The sequence below is a fragment of the Lagopus leucura genome, unplaced genomic scaffold (assembly GCF_019238085.1).
Source record: "Lagopus leucura isolate 7727_CA_CO unplaced genomic scaffold, USGS_WTPT01 Super-Scaffold_100015, whole genome shotgun sequence".
NCBI classification, from domain to species: domain Eukaryota; kingdom Metazoa; phylum Chordata; class Aves; order Galliformes; family Phasianidae; genus Lagopus; species Lagopus leucura.
The window spans coordinates 9,332,326-9,353,077 of record NW_024962269.1 but is presented as its reverse complement, the minus strand read 5'-3'; the positions used below and the strand labels follow the sequence as shown (position 1 = coordinate 9,353,077).

The window sequence follows — 20,752 nt, the reverse complement described above, 5'->3', positions numbered from 1 at the left end:
GATTGTTAATTGACAGATTGAAGAAGGAAGTTATCCTTTTCATAAAAAAGAGTGGGTAAAATACTTATTCATGAACTACTAGGCAACGCCTAACACTTCCTGACCTTCCTGCAAAAAAGACCGTGTTATTTAGCTGAGCTCCCAGCTGCCCAACTTCCCATAACACATCCTAGAATTTCTTGGTGCCTACCCCTTCATTATTTATGAAGGCAATACCTTTTCTGGAGCAGATACTTTGCTTACTTATAGATGTACACAATAACTAGAACAGAGGGGACCCAAACTAATAACAGAAGATTTAATCACAGCAGATCAAATAAATATTATGGAACACATTTTACAGCTAGGTAAACAGAACAGAATTGACCAAGGTGATGGAACAAAGTAACAGCAGACTTGGAAATCAAAGCAAGAAATCTTATCTAGTTGCTTACTTTAACTAAGCCCAGTGGATATAAGCAGCAGCACGCGTCACACTTCCCACCGCATGCCTTCCCCTTTTATTGGAGGGTTGCTGTCCAGAGCATTACTTGTTGCTTAATGTCATCTGCCAACATAAAAGTCATCTCCCTTGCTGGAAATGATGAATGGGCAACAGAAGAGGGGCCATATAAACTACGGATATTATCTTTTAATATAATTTCTTTTAAAAGAAGATGCTGCTGTATTTCCTTTGAAATTTAGATGCAAATACATGTCTGTACAGTGGAAGACAATCATACCAATGATGTTGCTCTGTTTTTCTATTTTGTCATCTGTTCAGCTATTAAAAGGCCTTACAATATGACACAGTCCTGAAAACAATAAAATATATAGAGCCTATAAAATCAGAGTAAAGACTTTTGTATTACTGCTTATATTGCTGTTGCAGCTCACTCTCAAATATTGTTCTAGGACCACTGGCTTTACAGAGTCTGCTAAGCAAGTCTTGAAATACCAGTACACACCATATGACAAGAAATAACTTCTATCTCCATATTCCAAGGCAATGTCTCCATCTCCCTGCTTCCTCAACTCATCTGTGATGCATCCCTTACAAACTCCTTATGAAGGTGATGATACTGGGATTGTCTTCTTCCGCCACACACCGTAAGATCAATGCCAGTGGACTCATCATGTAACGACTGTTAAAGTTGTTAAAGACTGTTTGCAGACTCACCCTAAGAAAATAATTGAATAATTAGCAATAATGTCTTTCAGTGTTGCATTAAAAGTGAATATGCCATTGATTTATTCTTGATGTGTTTTTTTGGTTTGTTTGTTTGTTTTAGGAAATATTATTTAAAAATACAATATGCAATAAATCCATCTTTCAGAGGGGGCAAGTAAAAGGCAACTAATGTTTCTCACCGTCACTGCAGGTGAAAAATAGCAACTAATATCAGAGTTCTGTCTTCAGGTAGATGAAACGACCAAGACAAAAACACTAAAATTCTGGAGGCATGGAATTGCCCAAATGAGAAAAATAAATGGCAGGAAAACTTCATGGCTGCATATAATATATACTGAAGAAGTTAAATGACCCAGGAAATTCTTGGCACTGGGATAACTTGCAAGCAACATCACACATTTCCCATGGCAAAAAAAAAAGGTTTTCTTCAATGGATTCATGAACCTTCATTAGGGTTCTCTTATTTTCTACCTTTAAACTAATGGCTATAGTATATAATACTCTACAGTATCTACATTTTATTATATACTCTACCAAAAAATATTTTGTTGGTGGAGGCTGAAAAAAATAAAATAAAATAAAAAGGACTGGAAACAGATTCCATATTTGCTCCAAGCAAACTGTAACCAAACTGGAATTTTTGTGCCAAGTACATTATTCATGGGGAGTCAGACTATGCTTCCTGTCTATAGCCTTGAAAGTTTGGTGGTGATTTAAGTCTCCTAGCCTCATCAGAGCTAGCCTAACATAGCAATGTGCTACTTGAAAAGAAAACCACAGACCAGACTGAAGAGGCTTCATGAAAATCTAATGAAACCCACAGGACAGCCAAGACTCCAGGAAGAATCCTTCCTTTACTGCTGTCCTCATTGTGACTGGGGTAGATGGGGTCACTCTTTCTTAACAATGACAATCTGGAAATAAGGGGAAAAAAGGAAAATATTCTAAACATTAAGGCTAGCACGTACTACAAAAAAGGCAGGAAACCAATCAAGTAATACAAGTCTTTTTTCCTCATGAAATGCTTGACTTCAGGTGTGAAACTTAATTGCACTGAACTGAGACGAAAAAAGCATAGAGCTGCAATTAAAGCTGATAATAGTAATCTAAGCATCATCATTGCCATTTCAGATGATGTAAGCTGTTAGCCATACACATTTTCTTTCTAAAGCCATGCAACACTTCGTAACATTGCTACGTTTTTCATTATGCATGCTTCCCAAAACGTAAGAAAAGACTCAAGGCTCGGAATATTTTTGTATCAAACATTCTGGTATTTTAACCCTGAACTCAGTGATCAACTAAAGTGCTAGAAAAAACATTTATTTGAAGCAGTCTGCTTGATGAACACTAGTATTCTAATATAAATGAAAAGACTTGGATTTATTACTATTTGAACAATAAAAATGGGCACCAGGGCCTTTTTACCAGAGCAAACAATAATAATAAAAATAAATCAGCAACAAAGAGAATTTGAGCATCAAAATACAAAAGTCTACAAAGTTAATGAACACCCTTACTCCTGTACCCCCTGCTACAGCTTGCTCCAGATATCTGCCCCTCGGAGAGAAAAGTCCCTCTTCTGGCAGGTTGGTGCTCATTGCTTTCCACAACCCTTCCCAGATTCTCTCTCCAGACTTTGATATTTTCCTTTACTGACTTGAAAAGCACAGACTCAGTCTACCCCAAGAGATGAAGAAAACAAAGGGACACTGTTCACCGAAAGCTGTTCACATCTCAAAAACTCCCATGGCTATTATGGTTTGAATTTCCATGGTGAAACCAGGAACATTGTGTGGGCAGGGTTACCTTTCCTTGTTTGTGCATTGAAAAAATTGCTTCTCTTTGCAACAATGATCAGAACTAGGACATTTTTAATGTAACCAAGCAACTCCACACAACCTGGTTAGGCCAGCAACATTTTGTTGGAATTACCGAAATACCATTGAATGCTTTATAGTTCAAGGAGAGTTACCATTTAGTTAAACTCTTGTTACTGTTGTACATAATTTCAATACAACCCTCAGATTTTCTCTGCACATATAAAAAAAAAAAGAGCAAAATTACGTAGCGAGGTCATAAAACAAGTTTATCTTAGAGAAAATGAGAGATTCACATGTTTAATAATATTATTTCCTCCTTGGAAATGATTGTCTTTTGTCTTTTTAATAAAAAACAGAAGTGTTATAACACGGATATGAAAAAAATCATCACTGCCAGATGAAAAGGATTCCAGATAAGTAGCACTTCCATTTTTGCAATTTATAAAAGCACAGAGTTGTTTGAAGTTGGAGAACCATGCAGATGACAAACTACTTTCAAATATAAGCATTAGCTTGCCTGCTCACTCCCCAGCTGCCATTTTTGGGACTCTTTCTATAAATGTGGCAAGATATTAAAATGCCAGCATCACTGATTAGAAAATTTCAAGTCCTGCTATCTACTAAGAGAATTATTTGGTCACAAACTCTCGGTATTTCAGATGTTTTTACAATTAACTCATGGGTAGCATCACCCCGAGAGTCCCATTTATTGCTTTTTTGCTTCATTGCAAGGTCTCAAATTGAAGGTAAAAGTTGCCTTCAGTTCTTTTACGCACAAATGAAAACGTGGTGAAACAGTCAGTTCTGCTGACTGTTCAGAGCAAAAGGAAATCAGCATACAAGGAGCTGCCTTTGAACAGTGAAAGGAGCTTTGTTTTTTTTCTTTTAATAAATATCATATTCTATACAAGTTTTATAAATACACTTGGCAAAAAAAAGTTTAACCCGAATGTTAGCAATTTCATATCTTTCACTTACAGGATATTGACCCAGTTGATTTGTAATTAATAGCAGAGCTTTTTCTCGTTAGCTTATCGATTGAGGAGCCTGCAATGCATTCTTGACCATATTATAAATTACAGCTTTGGTTCCAGGCTACATTTGGTCGCAGTTAATTCCGGTTGTCTACATTTTTCACATTGTAAGAGTTACCTGCTGCACATCTTGCCAGACTATATGCTTTATGGTGGAGAACTACAACTCCTTTGTTATTGTGGATCCACTTGTGTGATTTATAAGTCCAACTTTCTGCTTATTCTGATTTAAGAACGCAACAGTGGGAAACGAAAAAGCCTCCATTTTCCTGCTCTCAAAAAGGCTTCATAATAAAAACATCCTTTACAGGAAGCTCTGTAAAATCTACAAACATTGTCAACATAAGCAAAAACCTCATAAATAAAAGCCAAAAAAGTCCAGGACTGGTTAGGAAGGGAATAAACTCCATATTCATTCAGAGAGACATGGGTATTAGGTAGCAGCATTCATAGACACATACTATTGAAGGTAAGTGCTCTTATTGAAACCAACAAACCCTGTGCTTAAAGAGCACTTACCTGATTTCACAGCAGTGAAGTCAGTAATAAACATGAAAGTTAGCATGGAATCAATGTTCTATTATCTAAAATCCCAATTAATTGGAAGACACTAATGTCTTGCTTTCCCATCCAGTTCTTCCATCAAATGAGATACAATTAAGCTATAGACCATAAACTTATTCCAGCTGGAAGAAAAAAAAAAAAAACAACCAACTTGCATCAGCATGAGTCTCTGTGCCAGCATAGGCTGAACTAATTGCTAAAACAGAAGATAGTCCAACACCAAAGCAGTATTTTAGCATATTTTTCCTCCAAAGTTTTTGCCAATAGACCTATATTAGTTCCTGGCCCAGTTGCTTTGCCTCCTGTGCAACACAGTTATTTTGGCAACAATTTGTGAGTACATGTGGAGATTTTGTTAGCAACAGCACTGCAGGCAGGTGGATGCCACCACAGTACAAGTGTCGAAGGCTCCTGCACATGCAGCAGACCCGGAAAAACTGCATCTGCTCCCAAGGCTTCTTCTAGCACAGATCCGCCCAGCAGAGACTGAATCAAAACTGTCTTGCCGTTGCTCTATCCAACAATATCTGTAGTATAGAGATGGCCTAAACCCACTGCTCTGAAGGGAAAGGCCACCAGCTGAGTCACTCTCTCTCTTTGATCTTTCCAAATGCTTTTATCAAAGCGATGCACAAGGTCTCTGCTGAAGGGATTCTGTTACTGAACTGAGAAGGAAAAAGCTGAGACATTAGAGGAGAAGAAGGGGGGGGAAAAGAAAAAAAGATCTTCAAAATGGGGTCTTGACAATAACAACTTTATTGTAGAGACCTGTAACTGGATATCTAAAGACCTACTTTGCTGCTTGTATAAAAAGTCTTACTGTATCTGGGCAGGGATTACAGGTCCATCTGTGCAACCAAATGATTAATGAAATAACTGATTTCTCTTCCACTACTCATCAAATTATTTCAGTTATAATGTTTGCACAGATGGAGTACAGTCAAAGCAAGCGACATGTAGCTACTATGGAAGTGCATTATTTTAGATCCATGCACCTAATTGTTTCAAGCTCTTGAAAAAGCGTATTGTTTTAACCGTACTTTATGAATGGGTTCAGAATAACCGGCGACTGCAGCCAGCACAAAATCACTGCTCAGCCTGAACCCATTTGCCTGGTTTAGACAGAGGCCAACGTGCTGCCTGATGGGCTGTGTGCAGAGTCTTCCTCCCCAGGTGGAAATTCCAGACCTGCTCAAGTGTTTGCTCGCTTTGCAAGACGCTGGCTGAGATTGGACAAAGATATGTTGAGACACATGCTCACACAGCCTTAAGCAGTTTGAAATAAGGATTCTTAATGTGTGTGAATGTCAGCTCACTATCACTCAAGGATTTTTGTTTACCTAGACAGCCTTGCTCCTTTCTCCAAGGCATACCAGCCAGCTAGCCCAAGGGATGGTGATCTTAGCCCACGTTAATCTGACAGAGCTACAATCCCTGCTGCTATTCCCTGGAGGAACCCAATAGCACTGACCACAGTACCTTGGGGGATGTGCTGAATGTCTTAGTAATGCCCTTGGAAAGCACAAAATTGCTGCAGCCGAAGTCTTGAAAAGAGATCTTTCAGAAGCAGGCTGACTGGGTTATTTTTCTTCCCCCCACTCTTCCACAAAAAGGACCAGACAAATCCCAACTGTATCGCAGAATGAGAGCAGAAATGCATCATCTATTAAAGAAAATAGTCAGAAAATTAGAAAGCCCCAGAGGAGTTCCCTTGTATGCATTTATTAACAAAACTAATCCCGGCCTCTTAACTTTCTGATAATGCTTTCGAAGATTAAAAGGAGAGGGTTTTGCTTTCCTGGCAGCTCCACAGAAAACTGCCAAGAGAAGGAACAACTAAGGAAGGCCTTGGTAATACCTGAAGTGGCTATCTCTCCATTCAGGGCTTTCAGAAAGGAAGACAGAGATGACCTGAAATTCAACGTGCTAGACAGAGTGAATTCCCCAAGTAAGCTAGCTTTGAGCCACTTTGCTTCTGCCTTTCATCTTCGTTCCTCATCAATCTGCTCTGCCTGCCTCTGTCCCTGCTCCTGGCCATTCCCACTTATCCACACCTGCATCCATACATAACATACAGCCTCAGAAAATAGAGCTGCAGGTCTCCTCTGCATTGTCAACCACCCATCTTGCTTTGATCTACTGACTCTTGCTTGCCTCCAAAACATCTTTCTTCAAACAGACTTTGTGATGTAGACTTGTGCACGTCCTTACGTAGGTTTACACAGTTCTAGACATCCTAGCTGTGATGTATACAGCACTTACTAAAGGTTAAAAACTCACGCTTGAGAATGGAATGTTGAGATGCCTTATAACTGGTTATTTTTGCAATGAGCTTTTATTTACAGTGTCCTTATTGCATTCCTACGCACAAATGGTGAATGATTTTCTTCACTTACAGTTCCTATACAGACAAGCTGGCTACTTGATGAGCAATGTTAGGCCAGGCCTCCTGGTTGTGTAACAGGATGAAATCACCGTTGCTTGGGTTTCAGTTTACAATTATCCTATATTAACTGAAGGAAAGGTGGAATTAGAGAAACTTACTTTCAAGTGACATCATTCAGAAGGATTGCAAATGTAGTGCATTAGGTCAACCATATCATTACTAACTAAAAAGCAACTGCTTATACTTGTGTTCTCAAAAGTCAGTCTGATGGACAGTTTTAGCAGCAATAGACTTATTTATGCACAGACTGCATCACAAAAGATGCACAAAAGATATTGCCCAGTTTTGGCAGAAGAGACATTGTCTTCTAGAGAATGGAGAATAGTTAATGATTTGGTTTTATAAGTGTGGACATAAGGTTAAAGCCACACTCAGTTGAACTGGAAAGTCAACACAGGGCACATAGCACTAGTGATATGAGCCTTGCTTGTCCAACAGATTATGAGTGTAAATATGTACTGGACAATTCTCTTCAGCGTGATGTTTCTGCCATGACTTGATCCAAAACAGGGAGGATCAGCTATGAGGAAACAAGCGGCTTTCTAACACAAAGGTATCAAAAGATTCTGCTGCATTTCAGATAGAGCAAGAATTTTGGTGATGTTTGAGCATGTAGCTTGCATAAGATTTTCTCTGCTAGCCCCATATCATCAGAGAACGGTGTCAAAGTTGAACATGCCATGAAACAGAATCTGCAAGCAGATTTGTGCCTTTCCTACAAGACCAACCATCTGCAAATTCAACAAGAAGAAAATGTAAGTGGCTGAACATAGCCAGATCCTTTTCACTATGGAAGAAAAAAAAAATGAATCTTACCAAGATGAAACTGGAGCTGAGGGATTTCATTTCCTCAACTTTCATATCATTATACTCTCAAACAATTCCCATAACACAGAGTAAAATTAAGATAGACAAACCCAGTTTGCCAAGCACCAAGATGTAAAAGCCGGTTTAGCTGACTTGAAAGTATCTGCCACCATTTTTTTTAGTGACAACAGGTATAAGTCACCTTAATTCCAGGACTGGGTGTTTATCAGATGCATGGATTAATTACTTGAATCAGATGAGGCTTCTACTAGGAATCCTGGAGTCTATAAGATGATTAACGTAACTAATGTCAACCAACTTGAGTCTGTATGTTTCAAGGGCAAACTGATCAGACTGTCCTTTGTCCCATAATGTGTATTTATGGTCTTGGGTAGAGGAGGAAGACAGTAGGTAAAGGAGAAAACTATAAATACTAATAGGGAAGGCATCACAGCAATTTCTTTTTTACAAGGCAAAGAAAACCAAGAGTTTTAGTGGTCAATAGTGCAGTTGGTCCACACGCTTTAAAGGAAAAAACTATTTCTTAACCCTCACATTATCACAAGGAAGACCAACTACTGAGGAGGAAGTGCTGGTTCTTGTGGAGGGGGACCATTTTATCAGACCATTAACAGTGGTGATTTTATATGGCAATCTAAAAGGATTTAAAAACAAAATCCTGCTGTTCCACCATAATGGCCCATCTTAGCCAGATATTTTTTAAATTACTTTCCTCATTAGAAGGTTTTGCTGATAAATGGTGTAAAAAAAAAAAATCACGATTTGCTGTGCCACCAATTTCAGTCTTACTAGGAACAGACTGCAGCGCACTTCGCAAGCATATCTCTACAGCAGTATAATCTAATAGAGTAAAAGTGATACCTCCAGCACATTGACTCAGTCTCCTTGCAGTGCAAAATGATCTTGTTTCTTAACGACAGATCCCTGTAAGAGCATAGAGCACAGCAAGAACTTGACCCCATAGTGCTTGGATATTTAAAGGATTAGAGCTCAATGGTGGTAGTGTAGCAGTAACCAGTCAATCATGTAATGCTCTCTTCACAGTCCCTGCCTTGAGATATTATACATATTTGAAAGAAAAAAAAACACAAGAATTTGGAAGCATAGAATGCAAAACACTGCAGCCAAACCTTTGCACATTGTTTAGTGCTGACAATCTAAACAAGATACATCTTGGTTGCAGCTGAAAAGCTCAGCAGTGTCTGGTGCACTCACCAAGGTTAAACGTTCTTAATAGCATCTACTGCAAGCAGAATTTTTCCACAACTCATCTGAAAATACCATCCAAGAGGCTTTCCTGCTGGAGCCCTGACATCTCAGATATCTCACAACTACCCGAGGACAATTTGTAATTTATAAGAAGCTGTTAAAATAGATGACACTAAACTTTGCTGAAATGCAAGTAAATTTGATAACCAATTTAAAAGCATATCCACAATTGCCATTTGATATTTACATAAAACCATTCACCAATTCAGAAGAGTTAATCCTACACAGAACAAAGCTTTTATAACAGCATCTCAGAAGCATAGGACATGTTCTCATCATACACACAAACAAACAGGAAAGAACGGATTTATTGTGAACTGGGATTTTTGCTATAAATTAAAAGGCCATTCCCTTTTATATGTCATGTGTATTTAATTTCACTCCATAGGGTAATCCTCTGAGAATTAAGAGAGTGCCAAGATCTACTTTCCCCATTCCTTTTATTTCCTTAGGCAAATATCTAGAATTAGAGACAGAAAAGATGAAAAAAGGGAAGGCCAAGGGAAATACAGAGCTCCAAGAAAGAAAGTGAGAGCAGTCTAAACAAGGATTTTTTCTGGTCTATGCAAGCAGCAGTGATTATTTATAACAGGGAAAGGCATCTGTCTTTGATTATGATTTCATGTATACTGCGGATTGTGGTGAGCTTACTGTGTGCCAGGGAAGACTGTCATCCTGCAGCACAAAATTCCAATGAGACAAACTAATCTCTCTCTCAGGGAGAGAATCCTACCTTTGACTAACTGAAGGACGGACGGAAAGAGATTTTCTGCCAGGAAAAATAAAACTGAGAGCTATTGTAGAACACAGGGAAATCAAATTTAATTTACAAACAAAAGATAGAGTCAAAGTGCATGAATGTTAAGTAAATATGCTTAAAAGTATAACCGTTCAAGTATTTCAGTCCATATTTTGCTACATAACTTGGGAATGCATAGGTTAAAGATCAGCCTTCCTTTCCACGAGCCTCTATACAATAGCCTTCAGTTTTGTGTTATTTGAAAAGCACATGCATGCCACCCTCAGGGAATAAAAGCAGCTTATGGGCCCAAGAAGGCACTGAATAAATGCGGTACGTGAATGTACAGAAGACATTTGTGCACAAGTAAATCTACAGAGTTAATGGAGAAAGACACTCTACCATCTTTCAACTCATGACAAGATGCTTCAGTTTACCAATTACGTTGAGAGGTAAAATATTAAGCCTGCTGAATCTGTGTATTATGCTCCTTTCCTGTGCAAACTAGAAACAGCTGGATTTCCCCAGCCAAGGCAATTCACAAGATGTGGAGATAACAGCAGCCAGGAGTACCTTGAAACAGAGGATTTTCTCAGAACTGAAAATAGGTGCTATTTCAATGCAGTCCCTCTCTAGGGCTGAGAGGCAGCTTCCTGATGCCCGTTTTTGTCATTGAGGACATCCTAGTCCTATCTGAAACCAAACAAGCAAAGAATGAAGTCTGTAGGGCTTCCTCTCTCTGCCAGATTCCATTGACAGTTGGACTTACAGGCTTTTTCCAAACCTTAATGACTCCATGTTTCATAGAAAGAAACTTTCCTTGTTCTTCTCTTCTACATCAAGACCTCAGGCCTCTGTTACAATCAGATTTTCCTGATTTTATAGAAAAGCTACTAAACAGCCTAGTTGCACTACCAACATTGCCAAAAAGGACATCTGCTGCTTTGATGGGCAAGATACAGTTCAGAGTGGTATGAAATCTGTACAGCTTGTCAGGAGGCAAGGAGCTGACAGCATTTTGTTGACACATCCCTTCAAAGTAGTGCACAGACTTATAGATTTGATTTTAAAATACTCTGCATTTGGATGTTGCCAAGCAATAACAACATGTCACAGGCGCTGAAACTCCATCTTATCTGTTTCTCATCTGCTTGAGCAAATGAGGAGTCTAGATTGGATTATTATTATTTTTTTTTAATTGCGAAGGCAGGGTAATTACTGAAGTTTATCCATTGGAGCAGGATGCTGTCCAAGTAAAGCTGTTTTACTGATTGAGTGGATGCATTTGGTAACAAGTTAGATCAAAACCCTAAAGTCACATTACATTAAACTATTTTTCTCATAGTAGTTACTATCTTACAGGAGCTCCTCATTTAACACTCTACATTAAAAAACAGACCATATATCTTAGGTACAATAATGAAACCACTGTCACCAATCACCTCTGGATTTCTCTAATAGATCTTCAAGCCTGAGCCTACATTTTTGATGTGACTGGGATTTTTGCCATTTCTGTGCCACTGGAGTGGGAACAGACTTGGACTTGGTTGGCTACAATGATAATTATAATGAATGATAATTTCTAGTAGGCGGCCTAGGTGAGCAGGGAAGGCTGTCACATTTCTTTATGCACCTGACATTGTGCTGAGAAATTACTATTGCTGCATGAACTGACTGAAAGCAAGCTTGATAAAAGGAAACGTCAAACTAAATCAAAACTCTTTGAATATTCTCCCATTTTTCCTTCCTCTTTAACAGCTTGCTTAACCCCTATGACTCAACTTGTAGAGCCTTTCCCAGCCCCAACAGCCCTGCAATTTTCCAAACCATTCCCACTGTTTGCCTTTAATTCTGAAAATGGAGTAAGAAACTATTTAGAGGATTCATAAGGGACACGGCATAAATACTGGAGCCAAGATTTATCTTTATTAGCAGCACTTTCTGTGAAAGATGTTATACACCCAATCCCAACTCTTCAAGAACTGCTGGTCAGTATTTCAAGACTGCTGGGTCCCTCCAAGTGCCCTATTTGGGACCCTTACAGTTTAAGGTCACATTGCCTTCAAGCATTTTAAAGAAAACCCAGCATAAGCACATCACTTTTGCTTTGTACATTTTCCAAATCTTGACTTTATACTACCCCCATTGATTTTTTGACTGAGAGGAGAAACCAAATGAAGGATCTGATTCCTTCTTCAACACAAAGTCCCAGCAGGAGAAATACAGCATTCGTTTTTAGGAAGGCCTTTGCTGAAAGGCTTTTATCCTTCTGGATATATAAAAAGATCCCTTCTCAGAGGACACAAAATTTCAAAAGCAGCAGCATTGGCTTCTTGGGCAATAATGGGCACCCTCCCCCCCCCCAGGTGCCCCAGGAATTCATAGCCTGCTACAGACTCGCTGCATGCAGCAAAGCTGAGTACAAACACAGCTTCCAGATCGAAAACCTGTGGCTGAACAACTTAGAGTTAAATGGTGTTATCCTGAGAAAGAAAAAAGCTTTATAATGTTGTAGAACCTCTATTGCTGCTAAAGCACAACGATGTGGTTGTTGGAAAAAGGAGAAATACTATCAAGCATTTAACAAACAGGAGGCAAAAAATGTTTTTCTTGCTTGTACTTTTACCTTATTAATTCCTTCATTCATTTATCCCAGTGACTCTATAACGTGGCAAGACATAAGTGACAAAAAACACAAAGTTAGAACTTGGAACTGGGAGGACGTGTTAAATGCTGCAGCCTTTCAGCAAAGGCCAGGCTTAGGTCACTAAGATGAATTTCTGGTTTCTCTGGACACATGTCTAGAAACACCACCAGGAGAATCAATCTTGAGATAAGAGAAATACTGTTGGCCAACATGGTGGCAAGAGCAAGTAGAAGGTGCTGAGAGTTGCAGAGGATATCCCCAGCCACTGGCTCAGCAAATGGCTGCTGCCCAGTCACCAGGCCCCCAGCAGGATCAGATTCCACCACTCTGCTTTAGGATCACAGAATCATTAAAGTTGGAAAGAACAGTAAGATCATCTGGTCCAACCATCAACTCAACACTATCATGCAAGCTTTCTGCTTGCCCAGAACTCAGCTATTTCAGTGATGTACCAAGTGATTTGTTACCTGATGTAGATACTACCTGAGCCCTGGAGAAGTTTAAGTTCATTTCATCATCCTGTCTGGTCAGCGTCCAAGATCCCAAGTTTGGTTTCCATCCACTTTTCCTGACTGGTGATGCTGCTCATAACAATCTGCTCTGGGTCAGAGAGGTATGATTGATGTCCAGCATGCTAGATGCCTTTTTATCCTTCCTCATTTTTATTTTCACATAACATCTCACTTCAAGATTCCCTCAGTGAAATATGATGCATTTTCTTGAATGTAAAAGTCTGGAGATATCCCACAGGTGAATGTGAGATAAATGCAAACTCCAATTCAAAACTAACACTCATTCTTACTTACAAGAACTTCTAAACCCTTCATCATTATATGATCCTCTATTTTTATATAATTACACTTGTAGGGATGTAACAACACAGAGTTAACTGGAGGACCTCAAGTCATCAACTTGATTGCTGCAGCTCTAAGGGCTATTGCATTGCTACTTGACTGAGCACTTTGAAAAACTATTTTCAAAAACGTTTGTTATACTAGCTATACAATAGGAGATATGGTGATAAAATTTCCATTGGAAATTTAAAGGCATCAGTAATCAGTCAGTAGGGCAGAAGAACAAGAAATTGCATTTTTAAGCAACGTATCTTAATTATCGTTTGTCATCTTTAATGCAAACTCCATGCAAGAAAGGTAATGCAAACTATCATGGAGTTGCAGAAGTACAAAATAAATGCACAGTAACTAAATCAATTTTTAGTTAAATAACTCTGTGTCTCTAAAAAATACTAATTGCATTTAGTAAAAATATCATTCAAAGTCTGACTGTGCCATAATGCTCAGAATTGGGTGAATTGTTTTAAAATTGGGTGAATTTTTATGCATGAGTCATAGAATCCCTGCAAATCACAGCTAGCTATGGAAACGGTGACATAGCTACAGTAGCATTTCTGTTTCAACACTGCCATAATGAGCTCTAATTATTTCACACTTCAACTGATTTGCACATGATGTTCATGATCCTAGCAGCCATAAAAAGTAACATATGAGGAATGATGAGACTCCATCCTCATAACTGGATATCTTTAAGCCACAGGAACAACCAAAAAGCCTTAGGAATCTCTTAAGTCTTAACACTATCTTCCTGCTCAATCGTAACAATTCTTACCAGGTTCAATCTCATGATTTCTGGATATTCTTTTTTAACAGGATGTACCAATGCTAAGGCTTGAGCTCAATTAGCTGTCCACATCTAGATTTACTGAACTCTCAGAATTAAGACTGCTGTTACTGAAAGTGAAAGCATGCACTCAGTGGAACCCCAATTTGAAGTTGAACAATGAATAGAAAACAGAAAGAGAAGGTGCTTCCTATTGCATTAAGCATACTGGAAACAGAAGAATTACTGCACACACACACACACACACTCTGGAAACAATCAGTTATTCTGCTTAGTTTAAAAAAAAATTGTCTTTGTAAAACAAATCATTATATTTGCATAGAATCACACTGCCACATGAAAATAAATTATATTTTCTGCTTGTGTTTCTGTTACAGATTTAATTGATGTAACAGTGCAGAAAACGGAGACAAAATTTTATTTCTTCTGCCTTTTAATTACCATCTGCTAACATAAGATTACTTTTCTTAAAGTGACTGGGTCTACCTGCCAGATGAATTTTTCGCCTGATTTCCTCAAGCTCTGGCAGCTGCCTTCATTATTGGTGAAAATGGCATGGCAAAGCTAGCATGAAAAATGAGGCTAAGCACCTGTCACTTCATTTTTCTGCAAAGAAATAAAGAAAATACATGTAACTCAATGCTCTGCACCATCTATACTCAGCAACAATTTGCTGCAAAAAAAAAACAAACCAAACCAAAACAAAAAAAAACAACAACAAAAAAAACAACAAACTTGTTTGTTCTTACATGCTGTTAAGAGTCATGACATGTAAAGGAGTTCCAGAAAGCTACCTGTTTATGATAATCAGAAAAGATTTAGACAAAAAGCTACAAGGAAATAAATATAAGGATGCATAAGAATCATCCCCATAATTGCTGAATTTCTTCTGTGAATGTAACATCCTCTACACATAGTTGTTTGGGTATAAGAGTTTAACCAGGGAACTTCACCTAGCAAGTGACACAGTTGAGACTCATTAATTTTCTTTACAGTAAAAAGAGCCTCTCAGTAACTGAATCAGCCACGAAGGCATGGAGCCACTCTAATTGTACCACGGTTACAAGTTTTTGGATGCCTTCACTTTTTCTAGAATTTGTCTTCATGGAAGATGGCCAACATTTGGCATATCTGAAGCCAACACATGCCAGGAAAAGTGACCTTCTCCATCAGACCCAGATATTCAAGTATTCTTTGACACCTGTCAACTTTTATGCACAGGAGAGCACACCTGACGAGAACCCAAAGAAGGAAACTATGAAGGAGGGCAAAGGCATTAAAAAAATGCATTACAACAGCTTGTTTATATCAATTTCTCTGCTTCATCACAAAATAAGAATGGTTACGTCGGCTGTTTTTTTCCAACAGCAGATTAATGAGTTCAGTATGCCTTAAGCAGTGCCGTTGCAGTTAAGCTACAATGGAGCTCAGTGCAAAGTTGCATCCCAAGTTACCCAGGACCACAGAGTTGAGGGAGAACACTGAGCACTGTGTTATAGTCTAGGCCCTCCTCAACGTACAGATCTACAGCAGCAGCTCTAATTGCCAGGGAAGAACAGATGTGGATCTATGAGCTAATTCTTTTAGGTGAGTGAAGAAATAAGATGAAATACGGGTAGGTTCTGTGATGGCTGAGTTATAACCTGCTTTTCCCAGTGTGGGGAATATCCAGAACCACCTGCCACTTGGTACAGCTTGTCCCTCTGCTTCAGATATAGCAATTGCATGCTGGAAGAACTTCAGAAAATACACCTTACAATAAAAAGGAGTGTACAACTGTTAAAACTCAACCATTAAGGAACAAAATGTAGATCTTCTGTTTCTGCAATTGTTGCTTTATTCCTGCTTGTTCTGCCTTCACCTCCACTCACGCATTATTTTATTTCCTATTTTGCTAATGTGACCAGAACTGTGTATGATCTTAATCTTAATGATGGTCCAAGCAACTGCCTAAAGGAAAGACCTTGAGTTTTCGGATGCAGAAGTTTGCTTGTAAAAGATCACAGAGGGACTATGATGCAAACATGAGGAAACTCTTCTAAAGAATTTTCAGAGCACTTAATCCCATCAGATAGTCTCATTGCTCCTATTTTAATTGGAATTGCAGTACCTCATTTTCTAGCAGAGACATTAAATCACCAGGCTTTATATTCTTGAGATATTTGGGCCAGTTTCACACTGTTGCCATACTCATCCTGTAATCCAAATAATCCATGGAAATATAAATTACCAACCTTGAACAAAGAGTTTGAAGTTTTATCCGAGATTCTTCCAAAATAGTCATTCTCTGAGGTTCAGTTTTTCTACAGAACTGAAGTCGTCCCATTTTTCTTTGGACACGTGCATGTTCATTTCCCAAGATGGATTTTTTCCCTTTGCTTTGCCAAAAGAAAGATTTAGTAGGAAGAAACATAGAAAGATCGGCAATTGAAGTCATGTTGGAATAAAGAATTTATGTGATAAATATATACATTATTCCACCCATATTTGTGGAAGGATAATTGAATTTTTTTGCATGAGAGACTTTGACAAAACACATTTTATTATCTAGGAAGGAAGCATGAAAAGCTTTGTTTTAATTCTTTTTAAAGACATTTCTAATTTTTATGAGACTAAGACCGAAATAATGCATTAATTATTAGCATATTTCCTAAGAAATCATTAGCGGTATATTTTAGCTTTTATAGCAGTGGAGAGTTCAAATCAGGGTCAGATAATAGTAACATTATGTGGATTGTTACTAACTTCAGTTTTATTGCAGTCTTTTATAATTCTTGTGTTAAAATCCATGTTCAAATGTCCACAAAAGAGGAAAGGATTATGTTTCCAAGTGCCACAGCACAGTAATCTCATCCACAGTGTGAACATTACATTTGGATATGTCATGTCAAAGCCTTGATATTGCACATGTCTTACAGAAGACAGGATTTGGTCAGTATTTTGGGTGAAAAACTGGCAGATATATATGTCACGAAATAGAGAATTGGTAGTTCAGTAGATGGCACTCTTCCCTTGAAGTTGGTACTGTACCAAAGCACCAGCCTGTTATTGGCACCAGAGACATTAAATGATGAAGTAGGTACTGAAGGGAGACCTTTAATTGCACAAGGTCAAAGATCCCAAGGAGTATTTCCTAGAATATCTACGCTAAGTTTTGGTTTTGATCATCACAGCCCACATTTCCTCCTGACACTTCTATTGGGTAAGGAATTGTGTAGTTTGTGCAGCCCAACGCTGCAAACAACAAAAGGGTTGAGTTCCCAGGGCGAGTGACATCTGCAGTTCAGGTTGTTCAAACCAGGACAGTACTATCACGCATCTCCCAGAGTATGCAACCACTTTCAAAGCTTCACTGACTCTTTCTAGAAAGAACTGAGAAGAGAATTTTGTCACAGCTTTTCCTTAGGAGTTAATACCTCCTTAATCTTTGTAAACAAATTTAAAGGACAGTCATTTAAGTTTTGAGTCTTTACAGAAAAGTAGCTTAAAAATATAACGTTTACTTCATTCCACTTGGAGGAAATAATCAAGATCAGCAAAGCTCTGGTATGTGTATTATCTGGAGGCTCTGCTATATCTGTGTTAGGGCAAGAGAAACTCTACAACACTTCCATTCAATGCACAGTGCAATAAATACGCACCAAATGCAAGTGTGGCGAATAATTAGATGAAGTTATTACTAGAATATTCAGAACAATTTTCTGGGGCAAATACAACATCAATTCCTTACTTATTTATGTCCACCGTGGTCTCCCAGTCATAAAAAGTAAACCAAACCACAACACACCTCCTAAGTGTGAAGGCCTAGAATTATGGTTTGCTCCTTTTTGTGTTTTGAAAAATCTTTTCCATGTTTTACAGATTTAGTTTGCAAAGCAGACTCCAGTGCCAACATTTATCCCACTCTTAACTACAGCTATCCCTACTCCACACACCATGGAGCAAATCCCCAAATTCTCACACTTCCTGTTAACCCTGCTTGGCTTTCATTATTGTTTGGTAAAATCATTTCTTTTATGTGATTGCTTTACCCTAATACTGGCCAAGGCTCACTGCAAGACTACAAGGTTCCCCAAGTAAGATAAATGATGCCTTCCACATTACTATGGGAATGCAGCTTGGATCTTGGACTAGCAATGCAAGGGAACAGGAAGCCAAGGTTTTGCTTTCCCCAGAAGACAGGGAAGACATTCTTAAACTACTTTTCTGAATGACAAGAAACTCAAGACTTTTTTACTTTGAGTTATATTGGAGGGCATTCTTACTTAACCACCAGATGCTGTATCACCACTTGCTCTAACCAACTACCTATACTACAAAAAACTGACAAAGTATTTCAAAGAGACACAAAGAAAAAATCTGACCAATTTTCTGATGTTTCAGGTGGCGATCCTTTAGGTTGTATAAAGAATATATAGACATATTTGCAGAATGCGCTGACAGTACAGTATGAATATCAAAAAGCTGAGGAGGTCTTTTAAGTCATTTGCTGTCCACATGCAACATCATTAGCTAATATCAACCCAGCCTTTCCCAGAGAAATCAATATTAGTCTATGTGCTAAGTTCATATTTTATTAACTACCCTGTAGAGCAGAAAGCACATGTATTCATCTAAGATCAACTATTTAAAGTCATTTGAAGGTGATGAAATCTTTTAGATATAAAACCTCTCTCAGAATAGATTCATAGGAAAAAGACCTCTAAGATCATGTAGCCCAACCATCAATCCACCCACACCATGTCCACTGGCCACGCTCCTCAGTGCCACATCTCCACAGTTCTCCACAGCACCTCTGGGGACAGTGAACCATCAGCTCCCTGGGCAGCTGTGCCACTGCATCACCGCTCTTTCAGAGATTTTCCTAATATCCAACCTGAGATATAATGCAAGTTTGCCCAGTTAATCTGAGAGGATAGCATTTCAAACACATTTTCTACTTCCGCAGCATGTACAACAATGAAAAAGCAGAAGACAATGCTTATTTATGCCCCGTTACAGTGAAAATTTGCATCACAGCTCAGTACTATATGTAAAAGAATAGTCGATCTCAAGCAGCACAGCTATAAAACTTCAAGTAGCAAACTGCATCTAGGGGACTGCTGGGAGGTCTGTGTAAGCAATTATAATTTATGTCAGGATTTATCTTAAGGGTCGTTATGTTTTTCTAGTATAATGATGTTAAACAGTTTGACTTTTTTTTTTTATTACTAGGTAATATATTAGCAATGCTTAAAAACCAGTTATATTGTAGTTCTGTGACAAATTCATCCCTGGAAAAAGAACCAAAACAATGATCTAAGATTTCCTGTCAGTTCATTTATACAAAGGCACTTTAGGAGTAAAACAACTTCTGTAATTCAGACTTATAGCATTCTATACTACACATTAAAGTGCATATCAAAATTTTACAGAAAACTATATGCAGATGTTACACATCTCATCAAATCAGAGTGAAGTTACCTTCTAAAGACAAATCTTTTCAGAGCTGAGCAGAGGTCAGCAAAGACCAACCAACTATCTGGTAATTGCTTTACAGGGCTTCCCTCCTCTCCATCAGAGAGATTTTTTTGCTCATTGCTCACAACAGATTGATTGCATCTCATCAGACATCTTGGTTTATTTCTAAAAATGCTGTTGATCTGGGTGAGAGAACTTCAGATTTTCTTTTAGAATTAACATAACTGTGCCTGAAACAACAAAGTAGAGATGTGATTAAATTAATATAATTACAATCATAGCATAATTACTCAGGTTACAGTAGGAAGCAATGAGTCTTTTAAATCTCTTCTCCATTATACCACCCTGCTCAATTTTCTCCATCCCTAACTTCTCTCACTATTTCCTTCACTAGCTTTTTCTCCTTACAACCTTAAAATGCCTTTAAGTGCCCAATCACCACTTCATTTCTCATTGACTACTCCTAAACATCAATGGAAGCAATATCCTTTTTCCAAATGTTGTTCCCCTCACCTTGAGTCACTTGTCTAGTATAAAAATAAAAAAGAGATAGCTTGGATTATTCTCTCTTCTAAGGCAGCAGTGATTGTTTAGTCTGTCCTTCCCGAACCTTTCCAACTATCTGCCTTTGATGCTGTCCTCAAGAGCAAACTGCATTTGAAGCTTTTTTTCTATATTCAGGCTTTGTATCTTCATTTTTCACTGCTTAAGGCTCTGTGCTTTCAACTCTACAGTTTTTTCACCCTAATCTATGCTTGTTTCAGATTGGTCCATCAATTTCATGCAATTAATGTAAATGTATTGCAGTCCTCAACTTAGGTTTGGTCTACAGTAGAAGTTTTGTGCATTCAGCTAAGGTAGATCAGGAATGTGATGCTGAGGTATATTGACTTTTCTTAGAGTATTTCAAAGGTAGAACATTCTTCCAGCTTCTGCTGCTAACACCTTCATATTAAGAACTGAGTTCTACTTCTTGACTACTGTTCATCAGGCTCAGACCTTATCAAAATCCATTAAATCCCATGTCTTGTTTTGTTTTTGCAGTGCTAGATACTGCACACTGAAAGAAACGGAGAAAGTACCATGTCCTGGATGAAAGTGAAACAATCTGAGAGTAAACACCGTCTCCAGGA

General features: G+C 38.3%; 1 long non-coding RNA gene across 3 annotated transcripts in view; it reads right to left on the bottom strand.

The window, feature by feature from the left end:
* The window catches only part of LOC122182733, a 280,673-nt gene that overhangs the window by 28,366 nt on the left and 231,555 nt on the right, over positions 1–20,752 (bottom strand). Inside the window, exons 2-3 of one of the 3 annotated variants that reach the window (XR_006179960.1) lie at positions 19,623–19,849; positions 16,394–16,537 (exon numbers count right to left, since the gene is read on the bottom strand). The exons of the other annotated variants lie outside the window; for them this stretch is intronic. This is a non-coding gene — a long non-coding RNA (uncharacterized LOC122182733). The remainder of the gene's footprint in view (positions 1–16,393; positions 16,538–19,622; positions 19,850–20,752) is intronic. 3 annotated transcript variants of the gene reach the window in all.